The sequence below is a fragment of the Vicugna pacos genome, chromosome 5 (genome assembly GCF_048564905.1).
Source record: "Vicugna pacos chromosome 5, VicPac4, whole genome shotgun sequence".
NCBI lineage: Eukaryota > Metazoa > Chordata > Mammalia > Artiodactyla > Camelidae > Vicugna > Vicugna pacos.
Window position 1 is genome coordinate 10,471,245 of NC_132991.1, and position 15,020 is coordinate 10,486,264.

Sequence of the window (15,020 nt, forward strand, 5' to 3'; positions counted from 1 at the left end):
ATCTATCAAAATTCATCAAATTGTGCATCTGAAATACGTGTAGTTTATATGCAGGAATTATACCACAATAAAAGTGTTAAAAAAAAAAAAGAAAGAAAGAAAGAAATGCATCCTCTCAAGCAAGTTAGGCAAACCAAATCACATGAGGTTGTAGAAACACCTCTGATGCAGGAGAGTCAGAATTTGTGGTCCTAGTTCATTCCATGATCAATTAGCCATCGGACCTTGAGCAAGACAATTCACTTCTCGTGTGCAAAATTAATGGGGAAACTAGGTGACCTCAGCCATGTGGCCTTCACGTGTCTCCTGGTACCTGTGCTGGGATTTTCCTGACTTCACTTTATGGAAGCCTGCAACATCGCCTAGGGATGGGTACCGCTGTCGCCATTCAACGGATGAGATCTTAAATTAGTCAAGCAGTCAGGCTCAGGCTACGAGATAGCCGAAGACAGGACAAAGTCTCAGACTCTGTTTCTAAAACCTCCCATTCCTCCCTGAGTCCGCGCTCCCTCACAAATCACATAAAGAACGTTAGTGTCCCTTCTTTGTAGTCCCGCCATGTTATTCCTCAGGAGAAATTCCTGTGCTGGACAACACTGTTTGCATGCCAAGCACTGAGCAGGACACAGAGGGGATGTCAGTACATAGAATCTGCGTTCCTGCTTCCCCGCTTGGGTGACAGGCTGGTGGTAAATGACATCTACTGAAAGTGGCTTCTGGGGTAAGACTGAAGGGTCATTCTGACATCTCCCAAGTCCCACTTTTCATCCTTAAGGAAACTATCCTCAGCCAGAAGAACCTGGGGGCTTTTGATTGCCCCATTTGGATATTTGTGGCACTGTCATAACCCTCACTTCTCGTCATCTCTTTTCTTCCATCTCTGTAAATTCAGTTCTGGCTGGGGTTGGGCTGGATGGGGGAAGTTGGAATTAAACCTTTCCCTGTCTGCATGCGGGAGTCCGATGCAAAAATAAGAAATCTCCATCCATTTATCTTCCATTTCCAATTCTAATCCATTGTTCTGAGAACAATCTGAACGGTGAGCTTCCCCCGCGGTGTCATTTAAAATTGGGTTCTCACTTAGCTAACTTTGTACTGTTAGGAACGTTTCTTCAGCCTCGTCACCAGAACAGTTCTAATTCGGAGCTCAAACAGAGAAAGGAGTGGGTATTGCAGAAGTGTCAGCCAAGTTCCTCGTTTAATGGCTGTGGGCTGGCTGAGTAGTTGCAGATGTGAGTCCTTCAGTGCAGGCAACAGTGCTTGGATGTGAAGGCCTCCAAGCCCTGATGAGTTCAAAGAGAGTAAATTTAAACAAAATTGTGGCCAAAAAAATTCTTTTTTTGATGCTACGTTTTGGTGTCAAAGTCGCTACTTGATACCCAATATGGTAGTGCCAATGAATCTATTCAATCTAATCTTCATAATCAGGGCATCTCTAAGGTCGAAAATTAATTGGATGAAGTTAAATATCCCCTTTTCAAGTCAACAAAATTGGTTTTTCTAGGGATTAAAGGATTAATGTGGTGTTAAGTCCCTAAAGAGGTTAAAATACTTTATTATTCATTACAAAGCACAAAGATTGGGCTGTTATTTTTTTCTTATGTCACTGCCACTCATGTCATTAAGGGGAGAAAGACAGAGAACTGGTAACGACAATTTCAGAAGCTCTTAATGCTCTTCAAAATGCATGTCTTCCCTGCTTACAAAATCTTTCTGGGTAAAATAGCCTGAAGTAGATGGAACTTTAGACTTTTCTGGCCTGTTCCCAGTGCCAGATGCCCAGCGGGCAGGGATGATCTTTCAGTAAAATCATCGAAGCTGTAAAATGTAGCATTTTATATCGACGCTCTCTCAGCTTCTGACCCAAAGATCACCACTTCCTGTCAACAAGTGAGAAGATATTTCCAGTTTGGATCAAAGGATGGAGAAAGCTGGGCTAGGCCGTGTCACCACAGGGGCAGGCTCTTTTCAAATTAGGATTTACACTCTTTCTCCACCCCACATAAAAAAGAAGTGATTGCAGCTCTGTTTCCATCATAGTTTGCAGTTTTGAGTTGGAAAAATCCCTAAATCCAATGCTGATCTTTAGGAAACCAAGGCACAGATCTATGATGTGACTTGCTCTTGGTCACTTAATAGTTAAGTGACAAGGTGGCATTGGAATCCAGTTTCCTGACCCTGATGCCTCCCCACCCTCCCATTTAGTACTTTTGCAGCTTCTGCATTCTCCTACAGATGGAAGGCTTGCTTACCAAGGGCTCACAGATGAAAGATGGATATTGGAGGTCGGGACTCAGACTGAGACCAGAGCACATGTCCAAGGCCCCTGGGCCACACAATGACCATCCAAAACCTCAGCCCAGCGAGGCCCAGGTTCCGAGCTATCTGGATACGCTAGTCACAGGCTCAGTCAGCCTGATTCCATCTTTCACTCAAATCCATCCCAGCAGCTCCTGGTCTTCTCTTGGGGGATATAAGGCAAAGCAATTAATTCAAACGTCATCAGAACAGTGCTATAAAGGTGTCTGCTGAAGAAAGACTAACGAGTCAGTCTTAGAATTGGGGTTGTTGGGACAACAATGTCACGTAACTTTAATAAAACTAAACAAACTAAAGAGGCCATGAGAGGTAACATATAAAATACCACCAGGTCAAAAGAAGGATTTCTGTTCAAGATGGGGAATCCAGAAATGATTCCTGGGTGGGGGAGTGAATATAATAGTGGTATGTGTATAGTATACATAGCATGTGTGTGTTATATACATATAATATATATAGTATAAATAGAGCATATATGTTATATACTATTAATATACTGTTATGATCTATTAACTGCAGTGTTGAATGTAAAAGGGAATAGTTTGTATAGTGAAATGAAGAAGAGGTCTGGGAAGAGCTGAGACAAGTGGGGTTTTTCTGGCCGGAAGCAGCAAGGGCTGAGCAGCACTCATGAAATAGGAAAGGGAGGGAAGGAGCTGGGACCTCTAATCCATGCAGGAGTAGCAGCAGGCCATCCAGCAAGAAGGCAGGCAGGCAGACGACTCTTCTGTACGGGCCTAAACGTCAGAATCAGACAAACTGGGTATGGAGGTCTAGAGAGGTGCAAAGGGTGGCAGGAGACAGAGGCTGCCTGATGGAGCCCGCTTAGGAGGAAAGGTAGGTAGACAAATGCTCGTGTCACTGGAGAGACCTCCACAGTAAGCCTGGCATTCTTGACCAGGAAACCAAAGCAGGTTGATTTCACAGGTCCTATTTTAAATCAGTAATGATTGTGTTAATGACAACATCAGCTTGCATCTTCACGTGGCCCTTTTCTACTTCCTTGACGGACGCTTATACTATGGTCTTCCTTTTTCCCCAAACTCAATCCAGTAAAGCTGCAGCTGTATTGCTTTTCTGACTTTATGAAGATGGGAAACCTGAGGGCAAATGGTTCTAGGAGCAGTCCAAAGCCACACATGCAGTCAGAGGCACCGTGCTGTGCCCTTGTACTGAGGTTTTCTTCTCAATGGGTAGTCCCATTTTGGATGCTGTCTGGTCTTTCTCTAGACCCTTTTGAAGAATCCTGAATGCCCAAGTCTATCTCTTTTATTTCCTTTGCAAAGTTCAAATTCCTTCTTCTCTCAGTTCCCTTCCTGGAAACACACTGGAGCCCCTCTCGATGCTTTATCTAGCAGGTACTTAACGAATCCTGATGGAACCGTGGATCCAATGGCCTTCCTGCTGGGGCCCTTGCTTCGCCATTCACAACTCCAGCAGGCCCTGAAGGCTGACTTCATGTCGTCAAGGGTTTGCCCTGAGTGCGGGATGGATTCTGGGGACCAGTGAAGCTAATGCTGTGACACTCGACACAGTGGAGCTGCTGACCAAAACGAGGCTGATGCCAACCTGGTAAGTGGCTCTGCCTTGAACCAGCCCCTCTGCAAATAAGCTACTCGTGGTAAGGAAATGTGTCATCCCTGTGCCTTGAGGCACAATTCCCCAAGGGACTTCCAAGTTATTCTATGGCCAGGGGAATGGTATGATTGTCTGAATCCTTTTTAAGCCAAGGTGCATCCTTAGAACAGTGATTCTGCTCCTGGATTTGGGAAAGAAAGGACAGAAACATGGCCAAGGGTCCAGCTCTCCTTCCCCTGGACCACAGCAAGATCTGAACTCCATATTTTAGAAATACGAAGAGAAATTTCTGGTATATGGTGACTACGAGTCCCTAAGCCAAAGGCTCTCTGGTGGCTCAATGGGAAAAGCAGAGCTTGGCAGCCAGCTCCCTCACCCTTTCTCTCAGTTCTCAAGGCTCAAGTCCTGTTCCGGGTCCAATCATCAGAATGTAATCTAGCTGGACATTATCTTAGTTTCCCACAGAAAAGCCTGTGCTGAAATAAGATTTAATGTTATGCCCTTCGCCTTTATAGAGGATAGACAGGAGAAGCATTTGAGGAGCGTTTCTCTGCCTTTGCAGAACTACAGCGCAAGATGGTGGCCATTATGCTACCAGTGTCTTTACGCAGCCTTGACAAAATAAATCCTCCTTCCACACGATGCCGGGAAGGTCTCTCTTCAACTTGTATTCCTTCTCTCTTCAGAGATTACTGACTGGATAACCAAGCCTGTGTCCTTTTTCTTTTTTTTTTTTCTTTTCTTTTCTTTTTTGCCATCGTTTCTACTGAACTGGCACTAAATTCAACCCTCAGCTCCAATAACTGATTTTGTCCCTGTCTCTGCCCACACCTGCTTTTCTCAGCTTTCTTTTTATTTGCTTTTATCTTTTAATGGTCATTTTATGTATGTCTAATTTTGTAGGCTGCTCAAATCCTCCCCCCAGCCCTGCCCCACGCCACCCCCACCATTTAAGAAAAGAAGAAAGAATAGATGATTGATAGACAGAGATAGATAAATAGGAACAGATAAGTAGATCAAGCTAGCTTTGGGTGAATGGATGTAGGGGATGGGTGTACGGATAGATTGATTTGAGTTTCACCATTTCTGTCACACAGCTGGCCCAAAATGGAATCAGGAGTCCAGAGCCAGCACTGTTATTGGCTCAAGATTTCCATTCAATCCAACTTAACAAAAATATATTGAATATCTATAACCTGAACACAAGTTTTTCCAGGATACAGTTGGTGTTCTATTCATTAGTGTTTTTATCTAGCACGGTGCCACCATATAGTCGGTGCTCACAAAATGTTTGAATTCAATTAAGCCAGAAACGTACTCTACCAGATGCAGTACACAAGCCCAGAGTCCACCACATCCTTGGGGAGATATAATTCACAAACCTGAATAGATCACAGTGGCCATATAACCAATACCCCCTCCTCGACCATTCAGGCCGATGGCCTCAGATCCCGCTCATTCCTGCTGCGGGCCTTTCTCATGCTATTTCCCCATCCACAGTGCCCACCTCACTCCCACTCATTTAACCAGCTCCTACCAGTCTCTGAGACTTAAATCAAGCCTCACCACCATAAAACTTGTTTCCAGTTCCAGCCATCCCACACTGATTGCCCCTTCTCTGATCATCTGCTGCTCACGAGGCTTCTCAGGGACCTCCCATGGCCCATGACTCACCCAGCTCAACATCCCATGGGCACCTCAACTTCAGTGTCCAAAGTGGAATGAACCTCCTCCTACTCCAACTACTGTGTAATCTGAGTTGGTGCATGTGTGTATGTGTGCAGGTCCTGTGATGAAACTACCAGAGAAGTGATCAGATCCCGGCTGCACCACTATGTTGGTATTGATCACTGGTCAGGATTCAATCAGAGAAGCAGAATCACTGGGATAATAAATAAAGGATAAAGATATATGATGTACATGTCCATATATGTATGTGCATCTCTATATGTTTATGTAAAAGAGTTTTTAACAGAGATTTGACCTTACACAATCATGGGCGCCGGCCTCCCTAAGATTAGTCTTTGCATCTGATGCTGGAGCATAAAGTCTGCAGGGCAGGCAGTTGGGAAGGGAGGATGAAGGTGCCAGCTATAGCTCGTCACTCGCCATCTGCCTCTGCAAGGATTAGGTCACTAGCCACTGTGGCCGCTGACCTTCAACACACCCTGAAAGGAGTTCAGGTTGGAGATCAGGAATGAGGCACTCTGTGCTCTGGGAAAACTGCTGAACAGGCCTTCAGATAGTTAGATATTTTCAAGAGAAGACTGTATGAACCCAAATTCTCGGGTATCCTCATATCTAGGAAAGCGCTAAAATCATGAATGGAGATATCTGCTCTTGTGATCAGCAGCACCCTTCCTGGGACCAGCAGTAACCCTCTGCCAAAATGTGTGCCCGACCGCGCGCACCCCATTCACCAAAATCACACAGATACCGACCTCTCCCAACCTCTTCAGAGCAGTTCCTCAGAGCTATCTGAGAGGCTGTCTCCCAGGCTATAGTCCTCATTTTGCTCCAAATAAAACTTGACACAACTCTCTCGTTGTGCACTTTTTTTCAACAAGAGCAATAAAGTGCATCCCGCAAGTACAGCTGGAGTCTGGAGCCCCCAGGATGGACTAAGCCCACACCAATTCTACTTTTCTTCCGACCCTAGTGTGTCTGGCAGAACAAGAGCCCTTTGTAATGGACCTAAACACACATCTGCCTGGGAGTCAGGAAATTAGAGAAGGATTCAAGGGAAGGTGAAGTAGTTGCTGGTCCAACAACCACCTCCCACTGACGAGGTGAACCAGCAGGTCAGTGACAATGTGTGGGGGCTATGAAAGGGCCCTGTCTTCCCTCCTGCCCCCTAAATCTCCCACAAGACTCTCTCCTGTGGCCCACCTTAACCCAAAACATCTAAGAAAGAGAATTTTGAGAAATTCCCTTAAACCCAGTCAAGTTGAAACATTGAGAAGCCACCACAACCATGTGTAATCATTGTGGTTTTGAACCAGTGATGATTTTTGGAGCCTCGGTTTTCCCATCTGTAAAATGGCAATAAGATAGCACGGAATTCTCACGGGAGTTAAATATAATTTTACCTCTTGAGTTCAGTGCCTGGCAAGGAGTTAGTGCTCAATAAATATTGTTTATTAAGATTAATCTCGTTTCTCCTCTTATTTTCCTAGGTCCGTTGATGGCCTTAAAATCTACCCCTTCATCTAAGCTAGTGTTTGAGTCCTAGTAGGAGGTAAGTTGGCTGAGATGTCATGAAGAGGCTCTGCCTTAACCAGGTAATTTCTGGGAGGCAGGTCTGTTTCTGAGGAGCCTAAGGGGTCCTCAGTGTGCCAAGGTCAAGGAGCTGCACATCACCTGCCTGTCCATTCAAGGTCAGCATCATGCTCAGTCTGGGCCTTTGACCATAGCATCTCTACTGTCTCCCCAGCTCCTTGGACCACACACTTGAGCAAGGGCCTCAACCAGCCCCGTGACAACCTTGGGGACTGGGCTTCTCTCCAGGATACATGGTGCTTGTTCTGGGTGGGACAGGTACCCTAGCGAGCCTCATGTGGCTGCATCTTGTCCTTGGCCTGGAGCACAAAGACCCCATGCTTTCTTTTTCCATCAGGGGAAAAGCAGAAAAAGAAGCCCAAATCACCCTAAAACCCCAGAGCTTGTGCCAAATGGGAATCTCTGGTCTTTCCCCAGGGCTCCTGGTTACCCAGGAAGTAAGGGCCTTAAAGGAGAAGGAGGCCCAGGTTTGCAGGTGACTGAGTTCTTCTAAGTCAAGCCATGTTCAAAGTGAAAATGCAGAATTTTGTACTTTCCCTGCCCCCTAGAGAAACAAGATCTTTTTCGTCCACACTGTTTATATGAAACTAGAGCTTTTATCTGTTAATAATTCCTGCTAGGAGAGTGAATAAGAGCTCAAGGAGGAACTGAAAAAAAACTAGGAGTCAGCCTTGAACTCTACCCTCCCTTTAACTTCTTACATCCAATCAATTACAAAATGCTAAGCCCTGCCAATAATTTTCTTTTTAGGTCTCAGGTATGTCTCCCTCCTTCCATCCTTCCTGTCGCCACACTAGTGTAGAGCCTACAGTGAAAGCTTCCTAACTTCAGTCCTCTGCCTCCAGTCATCCCCCTGCACATGATCATAATGGCCTATGTCTAAGTAAATTTGAAAAATAAAATAAAAAGGGAAGGGAAGGAAAGGGAAGAGGAGAGGAGAGGAGGGGCGAGGAGAGAAACAGTCAAATCTAACACGTTACTCCCCAGTTTACACCTGGTTCTTCCATTACTTTCAAGACCTTCTTCCGTCATGTTTCCCTGGGGGCTCTCCCTGACCTAGACCCTGCCCCTTGTCCAGCCTCAAGAAACAGGTTTAGACTAATCATGTCACAAGATCAGCATTGGTCTATGTGTGACCTTTCTGTATGTTCACTTATTTATCAGTAATAGAAACTCCCACCCATCCAAGAACTGACATTGACAGCACCACGCCTATCTGCTCCTCATCTGTACATCCTCCCACATGTGCCCACCTGTAAATCTACTTAGATAATGTGATTCTGTGTCTATGTTGAGCCTCCCTCCTCACCCTGCTTCCACACTCTGAGATTTTTTTTCCATTTTTTAAATTGGAGTATGGTTAATTTACAATGTTGTGTTAGTTTCAGGTGTACAGCAACGTGATTCAGTTTTATATATATATAATATATATATAAAATACATCATTTTTCAGATTCTTTTCCATTATAGGTTATTACAAGATATTGAATATAGTTCCCTGCGCTATACAGTAGGTCACTGCTGCTTATCTGTTTTATCTATAGTAGTCAGTATCTGCAAATCCTGAACTCCTAATTTATCGCTCCTCATCCTACTTTCTGCTTTGGTAACCTTAAGTTTCTTTTCTATGTCTGTGAGTCACTTCTGTCCTGGAAATAAATTTATTTATGTCATTTTTTTAATATTCCATGTGTAAGCAATATCATATATGCTATTTGTCTTTCTCTGTCTGACTTTACTTGGCGTGATAATCTCTAGGTCCATCCATGTCACTGTAGATGGCATTCTGTCATTCTTGCCCCTTAAGTTCTAAGGAGCAGCTGGCCAGAGGGAGAGTCTGGAACTCCAGAAGAGACACACAGACTCCGACTTGCTACCTCAAACTACCCAAGAGTGAAGAGAGAAGAAACAGGTCAAATCCCTGATGCTTCTAACCTTTGAAAAAAGTAGCTCCGTTCAGCAAAAGATGGAGGTCAGTGGGTGTCATCCATTAGTCAGGAACTCATTCCTCCTCCGTGGGGCAGGTCATGAGGCCAAGACTCATTCTAGTGCAAGGGGTTTGAACCAAGGGGAGTGGCTCCTGGAGAAGGCTCAGTAGGTGGAATTTGGTGGATAAATCCTCTGATATTTTATCCAAGCTTATGTGTGAATATACTTTTTTGAAGGAAAAGGTTCAAAGCTTTCATCAGATTCTCAAAAGGATTCATGACCCCAAATGTTTTAGAGCCAGTCTGCATGGAAACGTGAGCCACTGGAAAGGCAGCTGCCCCTAATATATGCCCAGGAGTTGGGGAGTATGGCAGATGAAAGGCTGGAGACAGCTCTGCCTCTCCAGATTGCAGGAAATTGGATAAAAAGTGTGGCTGACAACCAGTGTCTGGGGAGCCCACATAATGCATTCGTGCAGCCCTGCTAGTGTGCACAGTGCGCAGCCATGGGAAAGGGTTATGGGCTGCATTGCCACCTCCACTATCCCCGTAGCTGGACAACATGTGCAGTGAACAACCTGCTCGACTGTGCATAGCAGCCCTAAGAAGTTGCATTTTCACTTCCAACCTAACCGAAGAGTGGATGCATCTCCTTTCCCAGGATGATACTGCCTGGAAGGTACTGCCTGTATCTTCTGTCTCAGATCCTCTGTGTTCCTAATAATTTGGGCTCTGCCACGCGCATCTCCTGTACTGTTGCTTTCTATGATAGAGTTCTTCTAGTGTACTTCGCTGTTTGTGCCTGAATTCCTTTGGGGGGAAGATATGTCACATTTTTCTGTCCCTTGCCCCAAGGTGTCTAGTACATCAGCGCATGGGTCTGTTGAGTGATTATGTGGCCCTCTGACTAGAGTTTCCACATATTCTTCCAGCCACAACCCACCAGTGAACATGCAGGACTCACCCAGGGGACCACCTGACCATGTTCTTCCATCAGCATCCCTTTACCTGGGAGAAACCCACACAGCCTTCCTCTCGCCTCCCATACCCCCTGCTCCTCTCATTGCCAAAGGATCCCATGCTCAGTGGAGAGAAGGATGGAGCTGAATGGGTGGAAGAGAAGGTATGTTTTGAATGAACGGATAAGAAGAGAGAAGGGATGTTGCCGAGGAAAGGGTGAAGCTACAGTACTAGTGACTGGAGACTGTTCTCCAAGGGGAAAAGCAGGGAATTATTCCTACTCTAAGCAGTGGCCCAAGAGGACCCTGAAACCCAGCTCTCTTGACATTTCGAACGCTCAGCATACTAGGCTCCGTGCTCCCTGCTGCAGATAAAATTTAGTCCCTGCCTAGTGGAGCTTGCTGTCCTGGCTCAGAAGTTAAGACAATTGTTCCAGATTACGAGGTTAGCAAGAGACAAGCCAGACTCAGACTGGTCCCCTAATTCCTAGCCTGTTTAGTTTCAGCAACAGTCACTGTAAAACATGATCTGAAACCTAACCAATCAGTGCAGCCCCAGGACCCACATCACCCGGGCAGGAGCGTGCCTTCTTGTTCAAGACCCAAAAACTTGTCAGCTCCACCGTTATGTCAAATCCTTTGGTGGCCATTTTCGTTGTCAGGCCAGCATTCTAGGAAGACGGATTGTGGCACCTGAGAGAATTCCTTGCTGAGTCAGCTTGGGCTCCTGCGATGCTCAGGGAACCTCTTTTAAATGCCTGTCCCCACAGGAAGACAACCATAAAGCAATTTCATGAATATTTCTCCAGGAGGCAAAAGTACAGGATTTTCACAGTTTGGGTACCAGGTTGAGGACATGGTGATTCATAAACACATTCAGACCAGAGGTCGCTCCCTCCTTCCCAGTTGTGGCGGCAGAGCCACGCTCCTCTGGTTAAAAAGGCCCTCTCTGGGTCATTCTGGGGTGGATGGAACTGAGGCCCCACAGAACGGCAGTCAGAGCTGCACACGACATCCGGCCTGGGTTCCCATGCAGACTCGGGCAGCAGCTGAACAACACGAGCAAGATCCTTCCTCTGTGCCCGTTTCCAGCATCAGGGAATCAATACGATCCGCAGCTTTCAAACTGTTCCTGCAGTTCTAGGACACTTTCTTCAAAACAAAACAGTGCCAGGGGAGGGTATAGCTCAGTGGTAGAGCGCATGCTTAGCATGCACGCAGTCCTGGGTTCGATCCCCAGTACCTCTGTTTGGAAAGAAAGAGAAGGAAAGAAAGAAAACAATGCCAGGAAGGTTGTCTTTTAAAGACTTTTTTCATCTTCATATCCACAGTGCCGAGCTCAGTACATACATACCGTATAATGCTTGTGGAATGAATGAATAAATGAGTGAATTAGTGGGTGGATGAATAAGTGAATGAAAATCCTGATACTTTTTTTTCGTTTTTAAAATTTAATTTTTAAATTATTAATTAATGTATTTATTTTTTATTGTGTCAATTTTGGGTGTGCACTTTTACGAACGAGAAAACTAAGGCTGGAGGAGTGACGGGACTTGGCCAGGGACCCCAGCTAGTCAGTGACTGAGCCTTCAGGAGCATCCCAGATTCCTGACCCTGTCCAGTGCCTCTCCTCTCTCTCTGTCGTCTCTCTTAGCACTGACAGCCGGACTATTCAGAAATAAATTCCCTTAGCACACAGGAAGTGGTTGCTTTCACTCTCCTGTTCTCCCTCCTCGGCTGAAGTTCCGAGTCACATCTTGTCTGGGTTCTGCAAACACAGAGCCTCTAGCAGGTCTCACTGAAGACAGCGAGACTAAGAGCGGGTCCAGCTCCTGCCCTTGGACAGCGCACAATCAAGCCAAAAGGAGCCCACGTCACACACACAAACAGCCGCTGCAAACCTTTTGGCAAAACAAATACTCTATAGGAACTCAGTGCCGGGCTGCCTGGCCCGGATCATGCAGGGCACAGGGACTCCATAAAGGTGCCCTCTTATCCTCCGCTCTGGCCCAAGTCCTGATGATAGTGATGTTGGCAGGGGAGGGTCTGGCAAGGCAGCCAGTCAACTGCCAGTCATCATTTGGAAGTGATCCCTGGCATGGGGCTGGGGTGGAGGTTGCAAACAGGCAGCTTGCACTCCAGATCATTTTCGAAGCGTCCTCATCACGTAGCAATATCTATTGAAGTCTTACAGATGAACAGGATGTCTGAGGTTTGCTTCAGAATAATTCAAGGCAGGATGATAAGTGGGTGGAGACACAGGAGAGTCATCATGGGGATGTGATAACGGCTGCAGCTGTGTGATGGGTCTAAGGGGCTTTATGATAATGATTTTCTTGTTGTGTGTTTATGTTTGGAATGTTCCATAATACAAAATTTAACATTTTTTACTTGGTAATTGTGCAAGAGTTAACAGAGCAGGTCTGAAACTGCTACCCTCAGCAAGGCCCTTGACTGGCATCTGGGAACTTGGCTGGTAAACAGTTCTTTACGTGGATAGGAAACATTTCCCAGCTGAGAAGAGTGGCTCGCTGTACATCGACTGGGAAACAACGTGGTTTAGGCTGGACATGGGCTTTCCCCCCGAAAGTCTGGAATATCGGTACGTGCTCAGCAGAGGGACCAGCTCCCAGTAACAACTTGGGCGCTGAGTCCCTAACAGGCTTCCCTGCACAGAAGCATCACATGCCCGGCACTGCACACTATTGCTGGGAGAAGGGTGGGCTCCGTGCGACCCTCCATGGGAGGGAGGGACCAGAGGGAAGCCAGAGCAGAAGGAGCCTGGGCTTTTTGCCTTATGATCCACATCTGCTACAACTTGAGTGCGGGAAAATGAGTCTTGAGCACGACTCTGTGCTGAGTTCTATGAGTCCCTCCAGGGACCTCCAAATTTGAGGGTGGTCTTAGGGATGCCGACACAGTCACTACCATTTTAAAATAAAGACATTTTACAGAAAAGTTTGGATTTCCAGTTTCTCTTGGAAAAGAAAAAAAAAAAAACAAAAACACTGAAAACCCTGGATCTTTGCCAGGAGTGGAGCATGGTCTCTCCAACTCTATAGCTCCCACACAGACAGCCTCGCGTGTTTATCGTTTCCGGCTTGCCTCTGCCAGCATTTGAGTTTTACACCCTGGAGCAGAAGGAGGGAGTTTTGACAGCTGTCTCAGAAACCAGGATCCTGAGGTGTGTTGATTAAGAGGCACTGACTCGCTGTCCATTAAAGGTCCATCAGGCCCTTCAAGTCCAATAGATTTAGCAAATATTTATAAAGGACTTAGAGTTCACAGCTAGTGCTAATAATAGTAACAACAATAATAATACTTACCATTTACTCATTCTGTTCCAGGCTTTGCCTATATCATCCCTAGTCCTGACGACACCTGCAAGGTAGATCTTCTAATGGCCATTTCCAAGGTCATTTGTTCTGTGATCGCTGGATGTCTAGACCATGTGCAGATCAATTCCTAAGCAATGGAAACTTAAGGGTGATTAAGACAAAGCCCTTGCTTGCACAGCCTTACATTTTTATCAGTAAAGACAGAAAGCAAATTAGTCAACAAATGAATAAATATTGTATGTGTTGGGAGATAAGTACCATAAAGTAAAATCAAGCCAGTAGAAGGGCCAGAGGGAGGGATTTGAGGATGTGTAGCCAGGAAAGACCTTTCTGAGGACATAATATTTGAGCAAGAACTTGAATGAGGTATGAGTGAAAGTGTGTGGGCCTGGGGGAATAGCTTCCCAGGATCAGAAAGAGCCTGTGCAAATGTCCTGAGGCAGAAATAAGTTTGGCCCATCAGAGTTCTTAGAGCTTGGACAGCAATAGGTCAAAGAGGTCAGCAGCAGCCACATTATGAGGGTCTGTAGAAGGACCTTTGGATGTTATTCTAGGTGAGATAGGAATATCTTGGAGTTTTTGTCCAGGATGTGGACATAAAGGAAAACTGAAGGTCAGAGACAGTAAATAACATTGCCCATAAGTAGCAAGAGTTGAAATTCAATCTCACATCTATCTGATTGCAAGTAGAATCCAGGGTCCACTCTATCTCAAATGTCTACCATGGGAACATCTCTTTCTCAGAAAGCTCTCAGAGAACCGAAAATGCAACAAAACTCAGCTTCCCTTTGCTCTGAAACCCACCTTCATAAACTCACAGTGCACGAGAACTTCCTAGACTAAGAAAGGGGCATCTGTTACATTCAGCTTTTTGGCCAAGTTCAAGTGTTTGTATGGATGTTTCTTAATGACCATTAAAAATTAGTAACACACTATTTACAATAGCCAAGATATGGAAGTGACCTAAGTGCCCATCAACAGAGGAATGGATAAAAAAGATGTGGTATTTATATATAATGGAATACTACTCAGCCATGAAAAAGAATGAAATAATGACATTTGCAGCAACATGGGTGGACCTAGAGATTATCATACTGAGTGAAGTAAGTCAGACAGAGAAAGACAAATATCACATGAAATCACTTGTTTGTGGAATCTAAAAAATTGATACAAATGAATTTATTTATAAAACAGAAACAGACTCTAGACATGGAAAACAAACTTATAGTTACCAAAGGAGAAGGGGGAAGGGATAAATTAGGAATATGGGATTAACAGATTCACAGTATTACATATAAAGTAGATAAACAACAAGGACATACTGTATAGCACAGGGGACTATATTTGATATCTTGTAATAAACTATAATTGAAAAGAATTGAAAAAAGAATATATATATATATATATATATATGTATATGTATATGTATAACCAAATTACTTTACTGTATGCCTGAAACTAACACAATATGGTAAATCAAGTATACTTGAATTAAAAAAAATAAGTAACACCAGGAGTGTGTTCATATGGACCCATTCATGACAACTCGTGAGTAAATGCAGTTTTTGTCAATTAAATCACCTGAAAACCACTGATACACTTGCTACTGAAAAAAACTT